The sequence below is a fragment of the Canis lupus genome, chromosome 3 (assembly GCF_003254725.2).
Source record: "Canis lupus dingo isolate Sandy chromosome 3, ASM325472v2, whole genome shotgun sequence".
NCBI lineage: Eukaryota > Metazoa > Chordata > Mammalia > Carnivora > Canidae > Canis > Canis lupus.
In genome coordinates this window covers 89,919,695-89,926,274 of record NC_064245.1, presented here as the reverse complement: position 1 = coordinate 89,926,274, position 6,580 = coordinate 89,919,695, and positions in this window count along the sequence as shown.

The window sequence follows — 6,580 nt, the reverse complement described above, 5'->3', positions numbered from 1 at the left end:
ATTATTAACTAATAACTGATTAAGTATCAGACATTTTGCTAATCACTTTACAAATATTATTAGATTGAATCCTCACGGCACTCATAAGTGAGGGAGGTCAACATCTTTTTCCCAGATGACAATTTGAAGCTTACAAGGGTTAAGGATTTACCCAAATCTTCCAGGTAATAACTCTGTCCCAGAATTAGAACTAGAAAAAAAATAAAAAAATAAAAAAATTAAAAAAAAAGAACTAGAGTCTGCCTTTGACTTCTGGGGTCGTATGGCTAATCATAAGGCTATAGTGCTATCTCTTTAGCTAGAAACTCAAAACCAGTGCCGAATAACAGACGCATAGTGGTGATGGCCAGCATTCCTATTTGATCATAAAATTCAATGCAAGGTAGTAATATACTTACAATAACATTTGCTGTTGTCAAATATACATTCTTCCTCAATTTTTAAAGGCATTTTTGTTTTATTTCTATTTTATTTAATATTTTTAAAAAGAGTAACCAAAGTAGGATGCTTTTAACTTATTTATCTATTGACACAATCACAGATTAAAACATTAGAAACACCAAGTGTTTCCTAAAGTTTATCTCCTCGCATGTTTTAAATAAACTGTACTTCCATTTGGTGCATCATATTAATATTTCTCTGAATTCTATGTGTGTATTCATCATATTTTTCTTCATTTGTATTTTCAGAATAGCTCTTTCATTGTTTAATTTTTCAATGTCATATTGGCCACATTTTGGTATGAAATTATGCAAGTTTAAAAAAATAAAAAAATAAAAAATAAAAATAAAAAAAGAAATTATGCAAGTTTAGTAAGATATCCATATTTGTCTGTGCTCTGAAATAATTTTATCACATATATATTTCTAGTCTCAAAAGGTTTGATAAAGTTTACCCGTGTATTCACCTTGGTTGGTAGATATTTTAGGATTAGGCCTCAAAAGTCTTTATAATTTTTCTATACATATTTAATCTTTTCATGCATTTTAGTTCTGAATTTATTTTGGAAATTTATAGTATCTTGCAACATTATCCTCTTCATTAAATTACTTGCATTTACTTTCATAAACTCTTACACAAAATTATTTATGGTATTTATTTTATTGGAATTTTTGTTTTATCGCTTTTTACTTTTTAAATATTTTTAGATGTATTTATTGCAGAGAGAGAGAATCTCAAGCAGACTCTTTACTGAGCACTGAGCCTGATCCAGGACTCGATCTCATGACCCTGAGATCATGACCTGAGCCAAAGTCAGATGCTTCAACCACTGAGCCACCCAAGGGCCTCTCACTTTGATTATTTTCAATGTCATAAACATTTCTTTCTTTTTTTCGAGATTATAATGACCTATTTGATTTGGCCAGCTTTTTATTTTACTAGTATTTCCTTCTTGGTATTTTTGGAGATAAAAGTTGTTGCTTAGATTTCCTTATTAATTCTTCTCCTTTCTTACTTTAAAGTTTTCATAAATTTAATATTAACCCACTCCTTCATAATCTTTTTTATATATTAATAAAATTATTTAAAGCTTTAAGTTTTCTTCTGACTATGGTTTTAGATGCATTCCATATGCTTTTATATGGACCAATCTACTTTTTGTTAATCTCTAAATAATTTGGAATTATAGTTTTATTTTATGTATTTTTATTATTTAAATTATTTTTTTTGTGGAAAGTTTAAAATGTCTTTATTATTTTTTACAAGACTTTGTACTTTTTGGCTTTTAGCCCAAAATATGGCTTCTTCATTTTCCATCTTGGGGAATTTGTTAAGATTTATTGTACAGCCAGTTGCATGTTGCTTTTTCATTTGTTTATGTACCTTACTGATTCTTGGTCACATTTTATTGGATATAAAATCTGATAAATAGGAATTAAGTCACCCTTGTCAATTTTGTCATATAATCTTATATATGCTCATGGTTTTAAAATTTACCTCATCTGTTAAATTATGACTATCACTGTAAGGGTTTTGTTTTGTTTTGTTTAAGATTTTTATTTATTTGAGAGAGAAAGAGAGAGAGAGAGAACAAGCAGGGGTGAAGGGATGAGAGAGGGAGAAACAGGCTTCCCATCGAGCAGGGAGCCTCACTGGGGCTCGATCCCAGGACCCTGGGGTCATGACATGAGCCAAAGTTGGATACTTAACCATCTGAGGCACCCAGGTGCCCCCAACTTTTTTGTTCCAACTGTAAGTTTTACTTTACTAATTTTCTTTACCCTGATTTTAAGTACCAAATGTTCATAGATGACTTACATTCTTTATGGGTTTTCCTCCATTTTTTAAAATGCAACATATTCATCTCTATGCTGATTAAGGCTTTAATCCTTCAATTTTACTTTACTGATATTATCATTAACTCTGGTATTTTATTTCTGTGTTTCTATTTACTTACCATATCATCTCTCTCTCTCTCTCTCTCTCTCTCTCTCTCTCTCTCTTTACTTACAAGCATCATGTGGCATTTTATTTTAGATACATCTCTTGTAAACCATATATATCGCTAGATTATTATCCTAATTTGAGTGGATTCCTCAATTTTAGTATAAAAAACTCAATTCTGGAATGTTCATCTTATAATTTAATTCTAAGGAAATCATCAAGCATAAGGGAGCTTCATAGATACTATATTAAAAACTCTTTTTATAGATATTTGAATGTTACCTCCCTCATTTTTATATTTTGATTACTTTTGGCAATCTTGCATCAAATGCCTTAAGACCCATACAGTAATAAAAGGCAGTGTATGGATCCTTATAACCTTTTTCTTGTGCCATCACAGTCTGTCTCCATAGAAATATTTGTTTTCTATTAGGAAAAAACTCCACATAATATTTGGATGTCTTCCTCTAAAGAACTATTTAAATATAGTCACCCTCAAAACTGCACCAGGATTGTAAATGTTAAGGAAGATTTCCACACAGAAATAAATGCCACCCCATGTTCAGTCTTTCCCTTCAGCTTTACTTCCTGGTGAGCTGAAATGTGCTTCAAGGAAACTTTCATTTTCTCTAACTTTGACAAGATCAGATCGGGAGAGGGAAACAAAATGATGTAAATGGGAAAGAAAAACGTGTCCATACAGCAGGAAAATAAGAGTGTTCAGGACTCAGAGTAATCCTTGGCAACATGCATTGGCCTCTGTGATTTTACTGATGTGGAAATGAAGTCTGGACGAGGCTGGACAGCTTGTCTGAAGTTACGTTGTTTCAGTAAGATCACTAAGGCCAGAGCCAAGAAGAGACGAACCTGGCATAGGAAAGAGATTCACAGGTTTCTCGTGGGTGGGGCGCGTGTTCACACACCAACCCGAAGACAGACGTACCTGGCATTGAATCCCGTCTCTTTATTTATTAGTGGTGAAAACTTGGTAAGGACACTGCACTTCTAAACCTGAGTCTTCTCCAAAAACGAGTCGGACGGGCTCCGTTATCACGCATGACCGTGTTCCAAGGGGCACACGAGCTGCAGGCACCGAGTGTCTAGCAGCGTGTGGGTCACCTAACCACTTCCCGACGAATGCCCCTTTCCTTCCCTCTCTCGTTGACTGACTTGCTTCCTACTGGCTTCCCAAGGGTTAGGTCAACTGGTAGGAGCAAGGCCTGCGTGCCAGCGTCGGGATCCAAGGCACCACGGCTGGGCACAGCTGAGGCTCTGGAATGATGACACCGTGAACTTGGAAAGTGGGCTGACCACGATGAGGAGGCGTTAGAGAGTTAAGGACTGTGCTTCTCAACCAGTTTCTAGGAAACACTTTCACTTTTCCCCCGCAGGCGTGTAGCTCAAAGATAACTTTCCATTTTTCATAACTCCCAGAAAAGCCTAGGGGTACCAGTGGGAACCATCAAAAAGAATTAAATTGTTATGTTTCCCAGGGCTGGTGTGTGTGTGTGGGGGGGGGGGGTTGGGAAATGAAGGAAAAAGTCTACACCAAAGTCTGTTTCGTGCAATCCTGCCGTAGCATCATTTTCAAACAATCACTTAAGGTCTCATTAGTACGACCTGGGAATAGAGTCTGGCATTGCCGGTGCCTAACCCTCAGGTTAGACATCCACGGATGCTTAGCGGCCGTTGCTCTGTGAAACACATCTGGGTTCTTAATTAATAATTCGCTAAGTTGGAGACGATTTCGCTATTGCTTGAACACGACTGATGGAAAGCACAGGCATAATGCTCATAAAATGCTGGGGGAAAAAAGTAATTGAAAGTAAGATTATAAATTACTCTTGGCTTTAGGCTCCCCTCGAGCTATGGAAAGAAAAGGCAATTATTTATCTTTGGAGATGGTATTAGTGCCCCACCCCCCGGTATCTAATCAATGCTTGTTACTCTTCCCTGCCTGGCTCTCTCGTTGGTTAGGGAAGTTAAAAGGAGATCGTAGTTTGCTCACCCACATTTCTTCATTTCTTTCTTTTTAAAAATTCTTCTAACCATCGCTGTCGTTCAGCACACCAGGGCTTGCGGATATCCCGCAAAACAGTTCAATACTTGTAATTAGTGGCCTTGTTTTCAGTCTCTGTCACAAACGAGACTTGATTTATTCACGCCCCTGTTCCATCAAACGACTGATGAATAAGAGGCATCTGCATTAACCGTTTTACAAGACATTCGGAAAATCCGGCCAGGCCCATAGGGGCGGTTGCGTGGAAACGCGCAGACAGTTGGCACTGCACATTTTGCAGTCATGTTTGGGGTTTTGCTTCTGCGGCCTGAACAGGCATTTGTTTCGTGGGCCTGCTCCTCCCCGTCCAGCCTGAGGCTGGGTGAGCCGAGAGCGCGCTCTCTGCAGGTAGGCACTGCCTCAGAGAAGGCCTCTGGGTACAGCCTCACTGGTATCTGTCAAGGTTTGGCAGCAAACAGAATCCACTCCAGGTGCTCAAACCAACAGAAGGACATCCTCTAGGGGATGTCGGAGAAGGGACTATTTTTAGGAGTGAGGTCAGGGTTCAAGAAACAGGATGGAGAGACAGCAAGAGACCAGCAAGAGGTAGAAGCTGTTAACAACCATTAGGGCTTAAGGGATAATAGGGAAGAAAACTACGAGTCCGGAGCCGTGAGCACGGGGCCCTCAGGGAAGCGCCAGCGGTTACAGCTGTGACTGTGGACCATGCAGCTCCTCCCCGGGAGGGATTTGGGAAGAGGAGGGAAATCCTGTGCCGCCTCCCCCCCTGCCCTCCCGTCCCTGCTGGTGGATGTCACGGGTCACAGCCAACGAGAGGTCGGAGGGTGACCCTGGGGTCAATCGGCCACGCCACCTCTACCCACCCTGGCCCTGGCAGGCTGCTGGTGTGGGGATTGGCCTAACGGGAAAGTCGTGGCTAATCGGATCACTGAGCCGGACAATTGGCCAGAAGCAATGCAATTCCCTCTGGAAGGAGTGGGAAAGGGTGAAGAGGAGGAAGACGGGAGGGGGCCGGTATTTGAATGGATTTTTATTTTTCCGATTTTTTTAACAAGAAGAACGTGGGGTAACCTTGAGTCATACAGACCCGTACACCCACTGCCTCAATCTTCCCTGGTCAACGCGACTCACACGGCTCGTCGCTCCCCGTCCCGGAGCCTTCGGTGGCCCAGTCTGCCCTGGAGGCCTCCCTGCGTCCGGGCCTGGGGACCGTTCCCTTTCTCCCTAAGCCGCTCCTTCTCCCCATACCATTTCAAGAAGCACCCCGTGCTGGGGGGCACCGGGAGCCTTGCCCTTTCTTTCTGGGCCTAGGCAGGGCTCTTTGCTCCAGATCTGCTCCTTCCCAGCCCGTCTCACATCGAGCCACTTTCATCATTCAGTGGGATAACGTGGCGGCGAGGAGAATGGACAAAACAGCCAAAGGTAGACGCTCTCCATAAATGTACCTGTAGTGTCTCTGGCTGTCTAGGCCTCCCGAGACATTTATCTATTCATCAGGGGTAATCCCTCTGTGGCGAGGTTGTCATGTGGACCAAATACGATAATTTTGAGATAACGTGTCAGATTCTTAGCAGGGGACCCAGCGCAGAGTAAGGCCCCAACATCTGGTAGCCACGGTCCCTCCCCAACCGGTGTGTGGGGTGTGCCCTTCCTGCCGCAGCCACATCTCCTTCTCTTCCTTGTCAAGTCATCCCCTGAAGAGTGAGATGCAGGCTAGGGAGGGTCACTGCATTAACCGTGGCTCAGTCAAAATGTTCTGTGACTTTTTCTCTTTTTCTTTCTTTCTTTCTTTCTTTCTTTCTTTCTTTCTTTCTTTCTTCTTTCTTTCTTTCTTTCTTTCTTTTCTTTTCTTTTTTTTAATAAAGACAGATGTATGTATCAGAAGTTCTGTGCTTAGTATTGTATTAGATCTTTACTTAGGAAACCAGCTTAAAGTTCAAAACAAACTCACTTTTCTTCATTGTCCGTTAACCTTTGACAAACTGCAAACCCCACAGTTTCTATAGGCGTGAACGTGGCCAGTCAGGCCATTACCCAGGCCTGTTAAAATATGGCCTTACAGGCAGCTTCCTGTGTGCACTCACCCCAGCCAGAAATTCTTTTGATAGAACTTATCATGCATTATTTATGTTTCTCTGAACCTCTAATGCAAATTTATGGAATATAATGGAAACA